This window comes from Anguilla rostrata, chromosome 4 (genome assembly GCF_018555375.3).
Source record: "Anguilla rostrata isolate EN2019 chromosome 4, ASM1855537v3, whole genome shotgun sequence".
NCBI lineage: Eukaryota > Metazoa > Chordata > Actinopteri > Anguilliformes > Anguillidae > Anguilla > Anguilla rostrata.
Window position 1 is genome coordinate 14,038,718 of NC_057936.1, and position 21,973 is coordinate 14,060,690.

The 21,973-nt window shown below is 41.5% G+C and overlaps 1 long non-coding RNA gene across 7 annotated transcripts in view; it reads left to right on the plus strand.

Moving 5' to 3' along the window:
• The first annotated feature begins 3,334 nt into the window (after positions 1 to 3,334).
• Positions 3,335 to 21,973, plus strand: part of LOC135252579 (uncharacterized) — a 52,551-nt gene continuing 33,912 nt past the window's right edge. The window contains exons 1-3 of one of the 7 annotated variants that reach the window (XR_010329433.1): positions 3,335 to 3,590; positions 10,556 to 10,784; positions 11,524 to 12,036. This is a non-coding gene — a long non-coding RNA (uncharacterized LOC135252579). Of the gene's footprint in view, positions 3,591 to 10,555; positions 10,785 to 11,523; positions 12,972 to 21,973 lie in introns of those variants that run through there. The other 6 variants (XR_010329429.1, XR_010329432.1, XR_010329428.1 and 3 more) reach the window with 6 other exon arrangements.

The following is a 21,973-nucleotide window of genomic DNA, read 5'->3' on the forward strand; positions in this document are numbered from 1 at the left end:
TAGGTTGTGTTGTCTTGAAGAAAGCCTGCTCAACATGGTGAATGACAGCAATTTAAAATCGTCTGTGGGTGTGTGTGGTGAATTGAGGGTGAGATGCAGTGATGTCCATGTTTCGCAACATGCTGTGCTGGGGAGGGGGATTCGCAAACCAATTTACAGTCCCATCTAAACCCATACTGTGGGGCTTGCATCTGACCATCTCTTCCATAGAGCAGAGCAAAGGATCAAAGGGGCTGATGGGGGATTGAAAGTGTGGAGCTGGAATGTGTTGATCCTTAAAAATCTGCCTAGGGGCTTAAGTTCAGTTGCCAAACATGCTGCATGAATGCTGATCACACTGTATGAAGCACCCAATCCGACACGAGTTTTACATTGGATCCCAGTACTACTTCCACAGGCACACTTGCCCTTTGCACACATGCAGGCTGATGGAAATATGTAGTTTCCAGATTGATTCCTACAAGGTGACTGCATATTTACACCAGGAATGACTCAGAACCAGTGTGTACTTCCTGATCCACTATATTTCTACAGTACCTGATTGTTATGACAAATATACATCCTTAATTCAAAATCATGTCCAACACCCAGTTTCTGTAGCCATAATATATATGCAAGAGATTTATTAAATTATAATATAATATAATGGAGAATCATTTCAATTCTCAATTAAAATACCATTTAAGAAGTTGGTATTAAGAGTCAATCAAGGTTTTAAGAGTCAATCAAGGTTTTAAGAGTCAATCAATTTGGGTATGTATACTTAAGGTTTTCTCCCTGCATTACTGGACTGTTACCTAGTTATTTATATTGCCTAATTTCACCATTAAAATGGTGGTGAAAACTCATTCACAACACTAGGCAGTAATAGTGTGTAGTTGCCTATTATAAATTCCCTTAATGGTTGACGTTACTGTATGTTATTGAGGTGCAGGCTTTGTGTTGGACATGAGCTGTGCATTTGTGCTGTGTAATCTGCCTGCACTGTGTACTGTCAGGTTAATGTACAGTATTTGTACAGTATAGTATTTTTGCATATCCCTGCATTGGAAACAAGCAGTATGCCTGAACATAGGTTGGAATCTTGTCTAGCTGGGGCAGACATATACATCATCAATTACTTGACCTATTAAAATACAAAACATATATGACACAGAGAGGCTGAATATTTATTTACTTAGCCGTATAACACAATATAAAACAAGCTTGAAAAGTATTGTAAACTTGTCCTGATACTGCAAAGTAAAATAAATGGAGTTTGAAGCTAACATTGTTGAAGTATATTAGGTAATTATATTAATTTTGAAGAACCTGCATTCATTTTAATGTAGTCCTAGACGCATATATCCAAAATACAATTCCTCACTGTCGAATTCCAAACTGTAAGACTGTGAATGAACCTTGACTTTTATCTGAGGGATTAATTCAAAGTCAGAGTTGAATAAGTACCTTCCTGCAAAATACTGATTTAGATTTATAGCTTTACCTCAATTACCCTTCACTCAATTACATTTTAGGATAAGCTTTCAGTAACCATAAGTCCAGGCACATGAAGAATTGATGAGAGTTACCATTCCCCAGAATGACAAATGCGGTACCTTCCTTCCTCAATCACACACATTTCTCCACTCACATCTTGCCTAAAATCATTATTTCATTAACTGGCCCGGACGCTACTCATGTTACAATTTCTTCAGGGTCTCGACAGCATGTAGGTCAAGATAGGAAGGTTTTGTTGATAGGAAATTCCTGATGGAAAAGTAAACAAGCTGTCAAGATCAGCGTACCAGTGCCTTTCAGCCTTTCAGATGGTACACTTTGTCTTCTTTCATCTTGTTTGATTTCCATCCAGTGCCGCCATTCAAACAATTAACAGTCGGCTAACACGTTGAAAATGTGATAGTTCCACAAGATGAGTTAGTGAAAGTGAATTTAAGATTATCTCAATGCCATCATGATAGGTGACACCATTGACCCTTCTTAATTCAAAGAAGTTTATTTTGCCAACACATTTTCAATTAAACAGGGCTTATGTCACTTACCCAGTGAGCACAAGCGCAAATGTAGATGGAATCTAGACATCTAGAGGGGTGTAAATCTAAGTTGAGAGATGTTTTGACATAAACAGACTTGGTTAGCTCAGGTTAGCTACAATTTAGCTCAGCTATTACCCGGATATAGACCATGTCCTAGTTGGCTTGAAAACTTCTCACTTTCGATCAAACGTCTTGTCTCTCAAACTAGATTTTCACCTCTCCAGACGTCTAGCTTCCATATAGATTGGGTTTGTACTCACTGGGTTTTTTGCTTAGAGGCTCTTTATAGGCCTAATATTATTCGATTTTAAGTATTCAGCACAAGCTCTACAGTCGGAAGCCACTGTCATCCATCCAATTGTCATGTTGTTTACCTGGTAATTATATTCATATTAGAGACTGTCAGGTTTTGTCTTCTGAATATTACTAAATAAATCAACAACAGGCCGATCAGTATGAAACAAACAAAAATATCTCCAGCATCATACAGACATCGTATAAACATTTCTGTTCAATAGCGCTGTGCTTAGCTGGGGTTTAAACCCCTAGACCACAAACTACATTACAACAGGAACAGCAATTCAAATATGTGAAATAAGGATGAGCTGTTTCAGTTAGTAAGCAGTTCTGTGGTCCAGAGGTTTAAACCTGAGGTTTAAACTCCAGCAAAGCACACTGCAATTGACCTATATTGTCAGAGCTGATGCAGATTGTTATAGTGCTGTTTTCCTTTGAAACAGAACACTCGTGCATGGGAATATCACAGTTTGACACCTAGACAACAAATAGGAAGGTGTCGTTTATTACTTTACTACTATTTACATTTAAGAAAACCGGAAAATTCACACACCCGTGTTGATCACGCGTCTGTGATCAAATATTGACAACTTTAGCATAGCATTATCCTGCTTTGGTGTCGGCTACATTGCACACATAGCCAAGATGAATACGAATTTGAGGTTTTTATTTATTTATTATTTGACAGTAGCTAGAACAAAAAGCCGGGGTAACCATGCATTACATGTGGTTTCGCCTCGTGTGCGAGTGTGTTCACGATTCAATAAATCTCTAATATATGGGATCGCATAAGCAAATTATGCGACACCCTACTCCAGCTTTATGAATCAGAGCGATATGCCTATAAAATGTGCTTTTGCCTCGCTCCTTGCAAGTAATACATGTGCCAACAACATTATTGGCTTGAATTTTTCGCCCCGCCAATTTCAATATGAAACTTGGTGGCTAGGCTATAGAGTTTTAACTCTAATGATGCGGGACTGCAACAGAGGCGAGAGCCACAGACGTTCCATTTCAATCATTCATGCTCCGCGGGATTTGTGTCACAGTTCCGTCGTGATTGCGCTGCTAAACCATGACGTCACGCACTGTATCAGACTGTATGCAGAACGTTTCGCTGAGCGCGTGGTCTGAGCACATGGAAAAGAGGTCGAGATTTAGCATCATGCGAAAGTGTTATTACCACATTGAAGACATTTCCATCCTGAAATGGAATATCAGTGTCCACGTAAGAAGTGGGACAATCCGAAGAAAGGGGTAAGCTCTTTGAAAACCCCGCTTTTGAGATGTTATGTCAAGCTTGTTGGCTAGCCTTTTAGTTGTCAAGGATGTAAAGAAAATATGAAGCAGAAATAGCTAGCACGCGTGATGTGCAAAGTAGCTACAGCGAACAAAACAATAAAGCAAACTAGTTAATTGACACAGTCACACACCTCTTTTAAATGGAATATATCGAAATCGTGTATTTAAAACAACAAATATTGTCATTGTGTATCTTATTTATCCCATTCGGGTGAATTCAGGGACTTTATTCTAAACGTTAGCTCGCTGCTAGTAGGTTTAGGATTGAGACCTCTTATTCTATCTCAAAACTCTGCAGTGAAGTGCTTTGGCTATAAGAATACAGTACATTATCACTGGTTTTATCGTTGCTTGTAATACATATTACGATATCACTTAAGTTTGCAAAGTATTCTTAGTAATATAAGAACGATGACCACATTTGTATGATTTAAGCCATTAATAATTTATGAGATGATGTAATTATCTCAAATAGCACATTTGTGAAAATTAGATGTGTATATGTCAGTTCATGATATGATTTTTGTTAAAAATGTATGGAACAACTCATAATTAGATAACTGATTAGGCTATATGCTAACAATAATGAGTTCACCTCCCCTTACATTAGTGGGTTTTATGATGTTTGCTATTCAGTAAATCAAAATGTATTTTATTAGTTGAATATTTAAACATAAAGGTATGCTGGAGACGTCATACATTGGGATGGCAGGTATGCCATCTCGCCAAGTTACGCCTTGGCAGGGCGGCATGCCCCATACCTATACATTAAAAATTACAGATCAGTCTAGATAGGTAAGGACTGTTTGTCACATTTTCCTCCTCCTGACTTACACTGGACTGGTGCACACAGGACTGTATGTGCACGAGGATGTGGTGGTTAGACAGGATGAGGAGTCCACAGCATTCAAATCAGTCTTCTGATTGTATCAATTTGGTTCTTTTTATGTAAAATATACACACACACACATGTACAGTATTGTACTGTATATTGTGGTTGTCTGTTAAGGTACATGGAAACGGCAATTAAATTAATTTCCTTGAATGTGGTAATAACTTGACTTTCATCCATATATTCATTTTTTTGGGATGGGGGGGGGGGGGTCTCTGGAGCCTATCCCTGCAGGCATTGAGTGGAAGGCAGGAATATACCCTGGACAGGTCACCAGTCCTTTGCAAGGCCGCATCACATCATTCACTCACACATTCATACCCCAAGAACAATTTAGACTTAGTAACTTGACTTGAGAAGTGAAAATCTCAAGCATGTCAATTTAGTTCAGATAGAGAATGGAAGCGCGCTGCTTTGCATTGTGTAATGCAAATGAGCCGTCTAAGTCAACTACATATATTTTACCGAGTAGGAATATGCAGATTAAATATTTGAAGCATCTATTCCAAAAATAAAAATATTTAAGCAGTTGAGCATGTGAATGAATGGATGTTCTGCATATGCATATGTATTGTATCATAGCATTATTTAATATCGTATTCAAGGGTGAAGGCAACTGCAACAAGTGAAGGCTAAGCTCTATATCCTAGACATTGTTAGCTTGAGTTTGGGCGTTATAAATTTGGTGACCCATGACTGACAGGAGCAAGCCACAAATGGATTTGTCCTGCCAGGGAAGGGTGGGCTTCTTCTGGTTACCCCTGAGAAATCAACCCCCTAGTTACCCACCAGGTGCTTATGGGTACCGCATGTCATCAGTGAGATATGTGCCTTTTTTGTAGAAAGCACTGTAGTATATTGCATGGCCCACAGTGCCTTTGCATGGCACTCTTTGAGAAAATTGGCATGTCATTTGTGGGCAAGCTTGTTGGAAGTGCAAGTTTCTCAGCTGCAGCGATACCTGTGTAGGAAGGGTTGGCATATCGGCTATGCGATTTCTAGTGCATTGGAAAATGGGAATGTGATGGTGTCATCATAAATGTCAGCATTAAGCAGCCATGGCAACAGTTCAGAACAACGTTCCCTTAAAACACAATTGACGAAAGGCAAAAAAGACTTAATAAATCTACAATTGCAAAAAAACTGTAAGGTAAAAAGGCAAAGCAGAATATATACAGTATAAACTGAGAGTTACCTTACTAAAAAACTGCCAAAGACATCTTATGAACATGCTTGTATCATGAAGGTTCAGTAAATTTGAGTAATGTTATCTGTTAATAAATTTGAGTAATATTAACAAAATGAGAAGACAAGGCCAAAGATAAGTTAGTCAGAACACCTTGTCTTGAATCAGCCAATGCTTTGTTTCTGTTAATTGATATTCATCATCTGTATTTTCATCATATATCCCATTGACATAAAAACCAACATATTCTTGGTGTGAATGTAGCTGTTGTTTAAAGATGAGGTGACTGTCATGGTTAATTGGTAATTAAAAGTCTTACATATCTTATATTTTGTATTAAATAAAGCTTGACATTATAGATTTGCTGTGGTGTCATCTCTCATTGTCTAAAATTAGATTTAAACTGCTTGCGATTGGTTTCAATTATAAAGATGTCAGAGGCTCAATAACAGATAAGTGAATTCCCCTGGCTTGGACAAAACCGTTGGCAGAGCGAGAGAAGTGTATTTGCGAGGAATCTCCGCCGGGAGGAATGATCTCTTTCAACACCCCTGGCCGTCGACAGCGTTTATTTACCCTCTAATGACTCTTCCTCTCTTGCTCTTCCTCATCTGTCCCTTACAGCTCAGCTGGAAGGCTTTTAATGTGCCTGTTTGTCCGGGGGGCTGGATAGCAGCTGATACGGGAGACGGTAAAAGCCTCCACCCGCATGCTTCCGACTCCAGGCTAAGGCTGTGCTCCGCTTGTGTGCACTGACGTGTGGGAAGGGTGTGACGAGCATTTTTTCCCTGAATATCTGCATCGCACTGATTTCAGAGCAGATCAGAGCAGGTTCACGCTCTCCTGCTCTGCGGCTTCTGTACTGATGGAAAACCACTGACCCCTCTCATTTACCATAGGCAAATGAGAACTTAATTGCTGCGCAAAGCCATAATCTCACATTTGTCCAGAGGTGGAAAATCCAGGGGGCAGAAAGTGAAAGTGCTGCCGTGTGTTTCTTCCACCCTTGAACTCAGCCAACTGATTTCATTAATTATTTCCACCTCCTGGTGGAAGAATTGTGCAAATTGGCAAGTCCAGGTGTTTGGAACAAAATACAGGAGGGGAATTTTACTTTCCGAACCTGGATTTTCCACCTCTGCTTTTGTCTTGTTGTCCTGGTTCATGGTATTACTGTAGGTTAATTGAAAGCAAAGAACTGTCTTTCATGATGCTGCACACTTTATGTTAGCGAACAGGATTATTTTAAAACACATTTGTACAATATGGTGAAAAGCCAACATACGTAAGGTTCTGAAAACAATGAATGTCTGTGTCACCTCAGTTGCATGTGTTAGCCTATGTTATATCACACCATACTCCTGTACCATTTGCCAACATGGTTTGCTCATGGTTCAGCATGAAAATAATGTAGTCAAGTTGATCATCTGTGATGCATATGGAAAGTCCATGTACAGTCAGCTTCAGTTTTATGACTGCCCATTGAAAAGCAAAAACAAAACACATTTTGTCCCAGTCACGTACTGTACGGGTTTTTTAAACCTTGAACAGATTTCCCAGCAGACTGTGCTCCATAGGTGAGTCAGTGTGCAAGTGGTCCAGGGGCGAGAGAGTTGGAGAGATTTAAGACAGAACCTACTACAGAGCCTAATGCATCCTACCAGCACCAGCTCAGTCTCTGCTTTCCTCTCAGCCTGTTTTTACAGCCAGATTATTTCCTGATGACATCATCACTTTCCGACCTACAGTAGCCGCACATTCACACGCGCCTCTCTACTTTCTCTTTCCACCAGAAACCGTCCAGTCTCAGTTTTTTTTGGCAGCAAAGACAATGTCACACAGCCAAGTATTTCCCTGCACAATGTTTTCACTGTGGGTGATGAGACCGGAAATGTATGGCTAGATTGCAAAGAAAAAGTAGCTTAAAAAAATAAAGCGGTCTTGTCTGATTTAAGAGAACAAAGTATATGACAAACAAAGAAGATAGGCCTCTCTTACAGCTGGCTTCTCAACCACGGTTAAGGGAATGTTAATCGGGCCCTTATCAGCCTAGCAGCCATTACTTGATATCTGAACTTGGTCTCCTCACCATGGGTCTGGTCACCCTGACAACAGCTGTTCAGGAAATCACTTTGACGTCAGGGTTTGCTTGCTGGCTTGAACGGAGTACTTGGGACTGGTCCAAGCATCCAAAGTTCTGTGATTCGAATGAAGACATGGACTCTGAGCTGCCAGGTTCTTTTAAGATCTGTTCTCCACAACCACTCATTGAACGTCACATATTTTTCATTGAAATCGACACGTGTGTCCTGTCAAATATAACAGATCAAGTTATTTTTTCATCTGTGTGATAATTTAAATATCACATTTAAACATTGTTATATGTAAATCATAGTGAGTTACGTAAAGAAAACAATGAACAGAAGGTCTGCACCTTTTCTGTACTGTGAGCTTTTTTTGTTTGTTTTATACATTTTATCATTTAAGGGAGTGTTTAACAAAACTGAGACAAAATACCAATCAGATACTAAAATACTGAATGTAGGCCTATAGGAATTTAAAAAGAACATGACCGAAGACAGGGCTGCCCAACTCTGTTCATGGAGATCTACCATCCTGGAGGTTTCCACTCCAATTTTAACAAAGCACACCTCATTCATTAGCTAGAGATCTCACTGAGCTGCTAATTAGAAGAATCAGTTGTGCCAAATTAAGACTGAAATGAGAACCTGTGAAACAGTAGATCTCCAGTGTTAGTCAGCCCTGACCTAAGATGCCCGTATTAAACCATGTTCATACAGCATGTTCCTTTTCATTTCTTTTTCTTCTATTTTTAAATAAATCATATATGGATGAAACAGCACCACCATCCACATTTCACTTTAATCTATGTCACATTCAATCCTGTAAATCACACCCTAGCCCAAAATCCCACATGCACATCTCAGAACACCTCAGAATTTCACACAGAAGAAAAGACAGATGTGACAGTAGTGAAGCCAGTTTACTGCAAGCATCTCATCCCAACCCAGAAATATAAGAGTTTGCATTGCCGTTGCACACAGTTCTCCTGACAGCAGCTCCTGGAGGAGCATGTTTTACAAATCTCTCATAATTGCTTAACAGATTTTGTTTTGTGTGTTGGATGAGCGCCAAGTGCCGAGATTGAGAGCCTGTATTGGCAACTTAATTATGTTCATCTTGTGGACCAGGGCAATTGCCTGGCAGCTGCCGGATTGTTAAACCTAACAGAGCTCTACACGATGCTGTCGCTCGTTTGGACGAGACGTTTTGATTTTAAAGGCCCTGTCTGATGCAGTGCATCTACAGGCCTTGAAAGGGTGGAGAAGTTTTTATCTTTGCACAAGTTCTTGATCTCTTGAATGAAAATAAGAAAAAGGCAAAAAGTGATCCTGAAAATCAGCATGCACCCATCTCTAGCTATTGAAGTTGAAGAGCACGGTTCATGCATTCAAAGTAAACACTTTCTCATAAGCCGCGTTTCCACCGCAGGAACTATACCCCGGAACTAGGAACCTTTTGAGGAACTCAGTGCGTTTCCACCGCAGGAACTAGGGTCTAAATGTAGTTCTGGGGGCTTTGTTTTACCCCCCAAAACGTTCCTGCTCGGGGGGTAGTACTTTCCGAAAGTACAGGAACCTTTTGGGTGGAGCTTGCAGCGCTGAACATTTCTGATTGGTCGAGTACTCGTAGCATTTGTGTTGTATTTATTTTCCGCCATTACCCGCCATGTTTGAAAATATGCAGCGGCAAACCAATTTATTTTCATAATAACTTCAAATCAAACTTGTATGTTATGCGGCGCAGTAGCCTACTTTTGGTTATAGCCTGTCAACGTCTTGGAATTATAACGTGTGCTCTTCTGTTCTTTTCTTGCTTTAGTATTCGTTTTATAAAATGCTAAGCATTCGTGCTGGGACAGCATATTACGTAGGCTACCAAAACATTCAAACGGATTAATTCGGTTGCTGAATATTTTCTTCCGGATTTTCTTTGTTAGCCCGTTGTAATTGACTCAAAACGTTTGATACAGTTATGTGAGGTATGCGGTAGTTCTGCATAATTAACATTGGTGATACAGTACAAGCAAACTGGAAATCACCTTCCGCACTTTTTATCCGGGTAAAATAACAGGTTAATTCTAGTAATCTTCAGACTGCCGTAATTTTACTGCCATTTTTCAATTCCACGAAAAGACCAGGAAGACTATGGACTCATTTATGGTGCATGGTTCGCATTTGGAGGGCACACTTCGTTGCTCGGCTAGCAGTAACTTCGAAGGAAAGCAAACGGTGGCTGTACCACTACTAATTTACATTTTCACGCAAGTCCGAGTTTTCGTTGTATTCTTGTCATTTTGCGATTAGCCTATATGGAATTGACGACGAGAAAGTAATAAAACAGCAAATTGTTTACAACGTGTGCATGTTTTCTGCTGTTAATGAATGTGTTTGAGAGGATATATGAAAATCAATAAATACAAAAGTAACCATATATAGTCATTGTTGGTAACCCGTTGTATATAAGTGGAATAAACCCCTCCGGGCTGTCCCGGTTATTAGAAAATAATGTAGGCTACTTCGGTGGTAGTATGGGGTTACAGAAGAAATCATATGACAGATGGACCAGCGACAAGGTCAGTGGGCTAATTTGCCTAATCTTCGCGGTACTTTAGACCCCGGTGGAAACGCAGACAACCATTGGCTGAAGGAACCTTTTAGTTCCTGGTTAAGTAGTTCCTGGGACTGAAAGTTCCGGGTAATTTTGGTGGAAACGCGGCTATAGCGTGCATTCTGACGTGTCCTCTTTGTTTTCCACAAGGTGATTGAACTGCATTGGAAAATGAGGGCCCAGCATCTTGTCAAACCCCGGGCTGCACGGGACAACACAAAACAAAAGAACGGAAACGGAGAGGTGTTTTGCGGGGAACGAGGGATTTTCTGACCTCAGACGAAGCCACGGGAGAGAAAGAAAAAGTCTCAGACCCGCCTTCAGCGAAGCGGGATGGAAAACTTTAAGAAGATTTGCTGCCTTGAAAAGAGTCGCCGCGGTGAGTGTGAACTGCTTGACCCAGCTTTTGATTTCTTTTGCCGTTGTTCATCTCCTCCAGCTTCGCATCATGGGGATATGGCTGAAACATTTCAGAGGAGGAAGTGCCTGTCGTTGGGTTGCCTCGCTGGGGGATTTACAAGGGTTTTACAACACGGGGGCCTTTTGTGGCAGGTACACAGACAGACTGTTCCATCTGCCTTAATCTGTGACACTGTCCCCCTGGGTCTACACCACAGACAGGAACCTCGTCTGGAGGGGGGGGGGGGGGTGTCTTGTTTTCCTAATGATCCCTCTCCACGTGGAGGTTTTCATCAAAGGCAGAAACCTGGTGTGCAGGTGCCAAAATTGTCAGTTCCAGTAAATACTGTTGAATGCAAGGTGGAAACATCAAGTCTTTTGATATCTTAGGAACGGGCTGTAATCAGCAATGGCTGGAACAGGAAAATAAGAAATTCTGAGAAAATCTATGAACTGAACGAAGACAGTCGTAAGGGCCTGGGAACATGGAAAACAATCCCACTAAGATTTCCGAGCAGAGTCTAGAGAGCAGTTGCTTATTTAGAGAAACGCAGCCTGTAATTACCAGCATTTCTTAGCGTTTTCTCATGCACCTTTGAGAGGGTTTTAAATGAAGCGCTAAAGATTCCCTGGATGATTGATATAGTAGAGTTGCTTGGATGGGCGATCGTGGGCGTATTTGTGTGTAATGTAGGCTACATGTATCGGTCGTCTTGCAGCATAATTAACATGCCAGCTGGTAAAGAGCCCTAGAGAAGAAGGAGAGAATCTAAGATGTTGAAGAACTTGTCTGAATTTGGCTAAACCCCTGACTCTTAATGAAGCTACGAATGGTGGGGCTACATTGCTTGTAGTCTGCTGAGGGATTGGCCATTATTTAGGTGGTTTTGAAATCCAGTAGCAGCAGGGACTGTAACACACAGCCGACCCTACTCTGTGACCGTATTCCTCGAAGACACGGAGAGAGACGGAGAGAGGGAAGGCAAAAAGCTAGCAATGGCTGTGTGTGGCAAAATGACTAATGACAAGCGAGCTCTTCAGACGCTGCCTGTGATCTCCTGCCAGGTTTCCTTTAGGATCAGAAAGGCACACGGAGAGGGAGTGTCTCGGCCTTTCACTCTTTCACGGTGACTCATGACACGAGATGAACCCCCGGCAGCCGACAGATGTAAATGGAAGGAAAAGACATTAAAATGGAACCGCTTTGCCCTGTCGTCCGGGTTCACGAAGCTGTGAGTCACGCCGCAGATTGTAAACAGTGGGTTTCTTTTGCACTCTTTTGCACCTCAAGCCAAAAACGCATTTCCTGGAGCTCTCGAATGAAGGGCGGCCCTGCGAGGAGGTAACGTGATGAGGCTAGGAACCTGTGGCTCACATGCACGAGCGTGCGTACGCTGTGGTTTCGACGAGCTGGATCTCTGACAGGAAATGTGGGCCATTATGCAAGTAGTTTGTAAGGTAGCTTCGATAAAAGGTGCCAGTTCCTATGGTGTTTCTATAAGTTGCACGGAAAACTAAACACGCTGCTAAGGCGTATTTAAATGTTATACCAGCTATATTATATGTTACACCTCTGCTAAAAGACAACAGTGAGATTGTATTTTATTGTCACTCTTATTTGGTGAATGCACATAAAATGCATATGTTTAGTTTAGCTCCTTCAGTGGTCCTCCTTCTGCCATTATAACTGTTTTACAGGATGTCAAAAAGGAGCTAACATTCCACAATATCCAATAAATGGCTTTTTAATGGGCTTTGCAAGTATTGCGGACAAATAAAGGACAATTAGCCTGCACTTAGTGATGATGACCCAGAGTTAGTGGGGCTGTAGTGACATGAAAATAGCTTTGAAATTTGACAGTTATGTGAAATTACATATTAAGAAAATTATATAACGTCAGTTTTAAGAATATGAATCCTTCATTGGTTTGAGTTGTATACTTACAGAAGCCTTATTTTTGGAACAGGCTGTTCTTTTTTGTAGCTGGTATCCTTTAGTGTCAGTTACCAAGACACAAACTAGCTGTGATCCAGATTCCAGAGCTCATTACAAACTCATAACGTTCATTGTTTATTTATTACAGAAACTATAGCTTTAATTGAAATGTTTGCATTTGCTGAAAGCCTCAACAGGCAGGAAATAAAACTGATCTGCCCTAAAGCTAAACCTGCTGTCCATCAAGGTGTATCTGCACAGATCTTTGACAATTGCGACAGCCCTGTATGTATCTTTTGTACTTCAAGCAAACACATTGATATTACCCAACTAGTTTCTGATCAAGGGCAGTCCAATTTAACACAATTTAAATACACAAAACAACTTGTGAAAGATAATTTATTTGCTAACCTTCATCGATAGCACCAGCTAGCTATATCAAACTAGTTAGGCAGTTAGCTACTACCTGACTGGACCTGAGGGTTGCCATGAAGATTCTTCTAAAAAGAATGTTAGTCTGCAACGACAATACAGTACCCAGCGTTAACATAACTGGCTAGCTACTTTGTTTCACCCTTGCTTCCTCTGGTTTTACTGTAAACCAAGTTTGGTTTACTAGTCAGTGTGTATGCCTAACTCTTAGGTTTGTATCTCTGTCGTTCTGTTATATTTTAAGATTGAAACTGAGAATTCACCTAAAACATTTTCATTGGGGTTTTTTTCTAGAGCAGTTACCGCAAAGTCTTAGCAACCTCAGCAAAGTCTGAGTCACGGGAATCTTTAGCATGCTGTTAACATTCACTTAATGACATAGTGTGGGACGTTTTTTATTTTTTAATCTTCCTTGGATCAAAATCACTCAATAGATGTGGACTGAGGCGATTTTACCATATCATTTATTTTCTTAATGAGACAAAAATAGAAAGCATCAGCAATGCAGTAAACATGCAAAAGTGTAATTACTCAAATTAATAATGGACATTAAAGGCTTTCAATTTCTGCAAGCCTAACATGGTGGTCTGTAAATGAATAACCTAAAGGCAAAAATTAACAATACCCTTAATTACGTATTGAAATTTTCAGATCAAGTACTATGGAATTTTCTTTCCAAAATGGCCTATGAATTGCTATGGCTGACCCAAAGGGGGATTTATTCCTTCCAGTTAGGTTTTTTCAATCGACTCATTATGTTTATTGCTGTAAAATGGAGATGCCTTTTATAGGAATGAACTTAACATAATGCATTAAACTAGATTCAGCCGTGGGTGGTGTGAATGCTTTCAAGCCCTTACAGTTTTAAAGGGCCAGTAAATGCTAAAATATGTGCAGCTTGTTTCATGTACAGCTGTTTTCCATTCATGGGACTTTCTTACTGGTAACTGGCTGTTTATCTGACTCATTGCCCATTACTGTATTTTGTATTAATTACTCATCACATGATGCGTGTTGAACTGTTGTGTGAGTATATTTCCGGCTAGTGAGGTACTTTGCACAGTGAATGTTACTACAATTCAGGCAATTTGGGAGCACAGTAAAAGTAAAATAACAAGCGCATGTGTAGGCCTAACAAGCTGTGGCAGTGTTACGCCTAAGTTTATGCAAGAAAAAATGGCTTTAAATTTGGTCTCCTCACCTTTGCTTGCCTATGCTCAGTCTGCCTTCTTTCAATGTAGAATTCAGTCTGCTACTTCTAACCCGTACAAACTGTTCCCCTTAATAACCTCCTCAAACCCAATCAATTGGGTTTCAAGTCTAGCTACTGACAGTACAAAAGGGTCTTCAGCCTCACCTTGGATTGTCTGCTGCATTACACACGGTCAGCCATGAGATCCTTCTGTATTTTCTGGCATAAATAGGCCTCCGAGGCTCTGCCCTCACGTGATTGGCTTCACATCCTCATATCTTGACTGATCGTACCAGGAGGTCTGGAGGGGATCTGTCTCCTCCTCCTGCTCCCTTTTGAATGTTATCCCACAGGGCTAGGTGATTGGTCCTCTTCTCCCTTTCTTCACTAAGTCACTTATCTCAATTATCTCTGTTCGTAGCATGTCATATCACTGCTATGATGATGACACTTAGATACAGTAAGTTCAGGCACTTATCTCTCCATGTCTGGCTGACATTGCAGTCACCCACCTGCTGAAGCTCAACCTGCAGAAGACAGACAGAACTCCTGTTCTTCCTGCCAAGTGTCCCCTGCGGGGTTACGCTTCAGTCACTGTCGATGGCTCTACAGGTTCTCCTTCCCACTCAGTGAAGAACCTTGGCGTGACTGGATGACCAGTTGAGCTATTCAGAACACGTCACGACAACCACCCGCCCAAGAGTTGGCACTCAACCAAGTCTTCAAAATTTTGAAGCCTTGCTGGCCTAATTACCATCTCAGGCCACTGCTGTTGGTCCACAATTCTCCTGCCCACCTGGTTTTTGACCCACCTAAATTCACACATGCCACAGCACTTTTGAACACACTTAACTGGCTTCCGGTGGCTGCTGTATTCAATTCAAATCATTCACACTGGCATACAAAGCTGCATTTGGTATTGCCCCTTCCTATCTTTAGACACCATACACTCCAACCGGGCCTCTCTGTTGAGCATTCTCTCCCCAGCTGGCTGTCCCATCTCTTTGAGCACCTGACAATCGCCCTTCACAGCCTTGGCTCTTCACTACACTCATCCCCTGATGGTGGAACGATAGTTCACTCGCTTGTTTTCTGCATACCTTTTTAGACCAAGCCTCAATGTTTTTATTTAAAAAGTTAATAAGTAAAACTAACCCTTCTCTGCCCGTATTTTGCAGATTGTGAGGCATGCACCATGATGGTGGCATTATTTGATTGTAACATTGCCTATCCCTGGCTGTTGTGGTGCTTTTTTTTTTCCATGGAAGAAGGCAACCCTGGTTTTTGAGTGGCAGATATTCCAGTTTTCAGCTGCATCTAAACCTATAATAAAGTATTTGGGTTAATTATTAGGCTTAATAAATGCAGGTGCTCATGCTGGTGATACTCAGCATTTCCCCATTTAGGCTCATATGATTCAGGCTCATAATAATCGATCAAACTCTTGTCAAGTGCAGACATTAAATACCAGACATGACAGGCACTCCAGGAGCAGGGCTGCCTACCTTGTGAAATTCACATTTCTTTGTCGCTTTGGCTAAAAGCATCTGCCACATGACTAAACTGTAGATGTTTTTACAAATCAGATTTCCTTGGTCTGCCACTTCACTGTCACCTTAATATAGTGAGGTCTTTGTTGTAAATGAGGTTCACTGTGGCTGAATGTTGTTCAGCTTCTCGAGCTCCTCAGGTTTCAAACTCCTACATCGAATTTCATACAGTTGGCACACGGCCTCGCTGAAGAACATTGGAACCACTGATCTCCATTTACTTACTGGGTCTTACACAGGCGATGACAGGTTGGCATCTTTACTGGCTCGAACACCCTGCTAACCCCTATTGGGTCATTTGTGTTAACTGGCTCTAGATTTGAGAATAATCTTTATTTTGCATTTCCTTTCAGTTATTATAACACTGATCTTCAGCTGGTAGAACCATGTTTATGTAACTTTCACATTACTTTTTGTTTCAACTGACTAATAACAGTTGAGATGGCTGTTGTAGTGTGTCGGTTGTTGGAGTGTTCAGTAAATCATTTCAGCATTTCTCTCCCTTCCTGGGTAATGACATTGTCAAAATATTTATCAGCAGAGCAAAGTTTTTGGGAGAAGGTATCTTATCAGTATCCGTTGATCTCTGATTGTGAATATTAAAAAAAAATAAATTTGATGTTTATTCTGTGTTTCGTATAGGAATGTAGGAGATACGGTCTGGTTTCAATTTAGGGTGATTTTTGGATAAAATATCCAGTAATCATCTTATGGAATTGATTGTCAGTAATTAATTATCAGTCACATTAACGAATGTTAAATGAATACTTTAGATTCGGGCTAGTGACAGCTGACTAATAAAAACCATAAAAAGTTGATTAAGCCTTACATTTAAGCTAATTGTGGGATTACAAAGATTTCATTAATGTGTAATTAACAATTTTCAGTGACATTTTAATCATTTATCAAAGAAATTAAATTAATAAACTTTTTAGTACAGGAGGAGGTTTGAACAAAAACGGGCAGCGGATGATGAATACAGGGTTGACATATTAATACAGTGACATTAATTATATCTTAATTACAGCTTGGCAACCCGGTAAGAATTTCACTTAAACAATTGTCAGATTACTCCAGCACCCTAGTGCATGATACAGTACTACGTTAATGAACATAAAAACATGCTAATCAAATATTAATTGCTTTGTTTCGCGGAAACGTGCTACACTCTTCATCACCTGCACATTAGGGAGCGTAGGCTACTCAGCTTTCTCTCCAGGCCAATTAGGCAGATTGGAGGCCCTCACTTTAGCCGCAGAAGGCCAGCCTGGTAACACTAACTCAGCAGAGGAGCAGTAATTGCTGCTTCATTTAATTCAATTTTGTTTAATTGCGCGGCGTTGGCCCAACTTTGTGGAGCGTCAGCCTTAAAACAGCCAGCTCATTTAGAGCTCCCAGATGAACTTTTGCGATGATAAACGATGAAATTCCATCATTGTTTTTCACGATGCATGGCTATTGTGATATTTAAGGTGCATGGAAGCATTTTTAAAATGTTTTTGAGAATCATGGTTTTCATTGTTTGCTTTTCAAGACATCTTCTCAATGCCACACTATTCAGCCTCTTTTTAAAAAAAAAAAGTTTTGTTTTTTCAGTTTGTTTCAGGATGTGATGTTCCGACACATGAAATCTGCTTATAGAATATCCACTCATTTAATTCCTCAAGATTCCCAAGTCATGCGCATCTTTTCCAGATCAGTCAGACTCAATAAATCTGTCTTTGTTTGTTTTCACAAATGTGATCTTTCCCGTTCTTTCCCTCAGAGAGGACGGTTTCCCTTTCTCTGTGTCTCTCGGCAGGGCTGTAAAGAGCTGTTGTGATAGTTGTTGGTTGATGGCTGCCCCCACCCCCGCCTCCCCCTGGAATGTGGCACTCAGGTCAGTTTGTCGCGCACTGGGGCCTCCACAGCAACAGTGCCCGAAAGCGGTTTATATTTAAACGCAGGCTGGCCACTCCTGTGCTCTGAAATGCATTGCGGTGCCCCGTGCCCTCCGGTTGCCCCGTCTGGTCTGGATTGAACTTGGGGACTGCATAATTGACATTGATCGAATATCGAACAAGCACGCGATCTCCTCCACCAGTTGTTGGAGCCGGGGAGGGCATGTGAACTTACAGAGCTCTCTTGCCAGATTTACTGTAGAGATGCGTGCTATGCGGGCGGCAGTGTCGTATAATGGGTAAGGAGCTGGTCGTGTAACCTCAAGGTCACAGGTTCGATTCCCAGGTACAGCACTGCTGTTGTACCCTTGAGCAAGGCACTTAACCTGCATTTCTTCAGCATATATCCAGTTGTATAAATAGATGCAATGTAAATGCTATGTAAAAAGTTGTATAAGTCGCTCTGGATAAGAACGTCTGCTAAATGCCTGTAATGTAATGTAACGTGCTCTTCTGAGGCACATAGGGACTGGTCTCTGCCAGACCACGTCAGGAACCGCAGGTTTCACGAAAGCGAATGCGGAACTGTTTTCTCGGCGCAGTCACAGTTGGCCAGACGCGTCTTGTCTGAGGCCGCTAAGCGAGCGCGACGGGGTCAGGGGTCAGGGAACGGGAACAAGGAATGGCAATGTCAGCAGGTGGCAGGAGAGCCTCTTCGCGCACCTTGACCCCGAGGTCCCAATCAGAAGGTTCCGAGCCCCAGCTGTCCGAGAGGACGGATCCGGCCGAGCCACGGGAATGACTTTCAAATGACGCCCCTCGCCCCGAAACCCGCCCCCCTCCAGACCCGAAACGGAGACTTCAAAATATCAAAACCTAATACAGCAAAATAAGTAGATGAATAAATAAATAGATAAATCTCCAGCAGCCTGCTGAGGGCATCTGCGAAGTGGCTCTGAGCACGGACGAACGCACCCGGCGAGTGAGAGACAGTCGGCCTCCGTTCTTTGATTCTGAGACGGTTGCCAAAGCCGCGGGCGGGGATGTGAGGGAAAGAAAGAAAGAAAGGAGAAGAAAGGATCGACCGCAAATCTTTTCTGGCTCCCCTGTCGCTGTGGCGGCTGCGAGCGGGTCGGGGAGCGGCCTGCTTTCTCTGGTCTCTGCTCTCCGCTCCGGGCCAATTGCGTTTGCAGTGTGTAACCGTAAACGCAATTGGCCTGCCTTTTCTCCTTCGCTTTGATGCTTAACCATGCACACAATGACCCTCGTCCCCTCTCTAAAACACCGCCTCTCCCCGGGGGGATTTCGCTGCCTCCTCACCTCTTATGAAAAGGAATAGGAGATTGCTTGCCATCTGGAGGAAACTAGCTCAATGCTGATTCATACTATTACACGTATTCCCCCCCACCCCCGCCCCACTCTTTGTTTTTCCCCACTTTTCCCCATCGGCTACAGAAGGAAGGCCAGGGCTTTCTGTCTTATTTTGTAGTGTTAGCCAATGTCGCTGGGTCCCTCCCCCCCCCCCCAACCCCCATTCTGCCAGCCCATGTGTTCAGTCACCAAAACCTTTAAACCTCCCTGTCATAACATCAAGAGGATGTGTCATATTATACTCACACCCAAACACTGGGATGTTTTTGTGCTCCACGGGCTCTGATGCACTGAATTATTTAATCACAGATCAGATAATACACAACCCGGGCAAGGTTTCCAGTAGAAGCTCTTTAAAGCAGTAATGACAACATCCTGTTTGTATTTTTTTTTCTTTGTATATATCCAAACCAAGCTGGAATTCTTCAGAGTACAGGAAATGGTATATTAAAGTTCAAATAATTAAATTATGACAGGAAGCTTCATCATTTTAATTCCATTAATGAGGTTTATTTCCAAGTCATGTTCACCAAATCGGCAACTGTGTCATGGGTCAGTGGGACTCAATAAATCAGTCTACTTGTTTTGACATATTGTGATTTTCCCTTTTTTTTTTTTACTCTTCTGTTTATAGAGATAAACACCGACGCACAAAAGTCCAATCACTGAGCGGCTGAAAGGTCATAAATCCAACTCTAATGGACTACCATTGGAACGGCATGCATGGCCATCGGTTTAGTGAGGTGCAGGCGTTCCGTGGGCTTAGCCTGAGAAAGATTTATGGGAGCATTTGATGTGTTTGCAGGGGGTAAGGTCACATTAGGTGTCTGGCCATCTCATTGACGTGGAGCAGTTTATTTCCCAGAACAGATGGGCACAATGAGGTTTCTGCTGTTTCAGACCTCAGCGTCTGGCCTTCAGCGATGTCCTCTTGTCTCTTAACAGGACCCACACAGCCACTTTGTGACACCCCTGTGTTATTTTTTTTTCCTTCTGGAAAAATAAGTAAACGGTGCCAAGGAAAATGAATCTTGCTTGATTTAGAGAGCCTGGGACCTCGGTGACTGTGCCCCAATGTCGATAAAAGCTTCGCTTCCAGGTCCTCGCTCGGTCCGATTGCCTGTCGCCGAAATCTGCAACCCCTGGCCACGGCATCGCGCTGGAGGAAAGTTGGACCGTTTCCTGTGAGATGAAATTTGTGTTTCGGCTCTGCCTCCATCTCCCACGGTCTGCTGAGAGCGGGAGGTCAGCGGCAGGAGAATAATCAGGGGAGAAATCAGGACGGAACATGCCGGAAATGGGATACAGTGGGACATCCCGTGCATGCAGATACACTGTAAAGGAACACTGAATATCAGAGTGAATATTTTCATAAACGAAAGTATTTTGAGAAGGAAGAAAACGAGCAACCAGGGACCTCAAAGCAGTCCCCTTTTGGCTCGAAACCGCGCAAGAATAAACTGGCTCATCGAGTTGATGCAGTTCGGCAAAGATCCAGCTCACTTGCTTGATGTGAAACTAGATCATCCCTGTCGTTCTGCTCGATCTCCATTTCCCTGCTGACTGGGTGGCTAGGTAAAGGACAGGGAGCACACAGGCGTCACTCCAGTCTTCTCCAGGACGATGTGTGATGTGAAGTTCTCGCGCCAAGTCTAATAGGATTGTTTCAGTTGATGTCGTGGCGAGGATGAACTGCCCTTTATGTGTGAGAGCTTGGAACCCTTGCAAAAAAAAAAGATTAAAAATAAGCGTTTCATGGTTGGTTTCAGAAGATTACGGTTCCACTTACTAGTGCTTCTCAGAAATTGCCGACCCAAAGTGGTGATTTCACAGCTCGTAGGTGCTTGCATGTTTTTTCTTTGATTTCGGAGTTGGGTGGGCCTACAACTGCTGTATAGGTGCTGAAGGTAAACAAATATATATTTTTCAAAATTGTACAAGCTGTTGTTCTTTTGTTAGGATATTAACCATAGCCACTCCCCTCTTCTGTGTCAATCCCACAGACATTTATAAACCAAGAATGTTTCCAGGGAGTTTATTTACATTGACTGATTTCTTATTAATATTCAGTACTGCATTTTATAACCAAAACTTTTCAGCGAGATTAAATTATTAGGATTTATCATATTATAACCCTCTACTGAATTATTATGGGCATACATTTTTACTTGATGATGTCTCAAATTGAATCCAGTTACACAGAAGACAAAGACCTTAAGACCACCTTTAGGTATCAAAGAAAGTACTCCAACCCTCAATATTTGCTTCTTGTTAAATTTTGTTGTTTTTCTTCTTCTTTAGGTCATCGTGTAATCCTGTTCAGCTAACACAATCAAATGTCACGTCACATTTAGCCTATTTAATGTCAAAATATTATAGATTGATTGGTGTGGCTGCAGCAAAATTATATGAGGTTGAATGAGGGCTATATCAGGGTTAATGTCCAACTCATAATTTTTTTAACAGTATGTAAGTGGTTTTCAATTTAGTATTTGTTTTCTTAGTATTTATAATTAATTAGTATTATTTTCATCAGACAACAAAAAAAGCGTCCTTAGTTGGTTACCTTAATGGTCTCTTAATACGAATGTCTTGCTTTGTGTGCAACCATTGAATGCGTCCAAATGGAGAGGAAAACTACAGATTTTTCTTTCAAAGCATGCATGCTCAAGCATGGAATTTTTTGACCATATGAAGTTTTTATTTTTATTATTTTTTAAAGGTTATTCGTAGTTACACCCTTATGGTCAATACAGAATATAACCTTGAGTTACCTTTTTGTGTGCATTTTAAAATATTATGACTGAT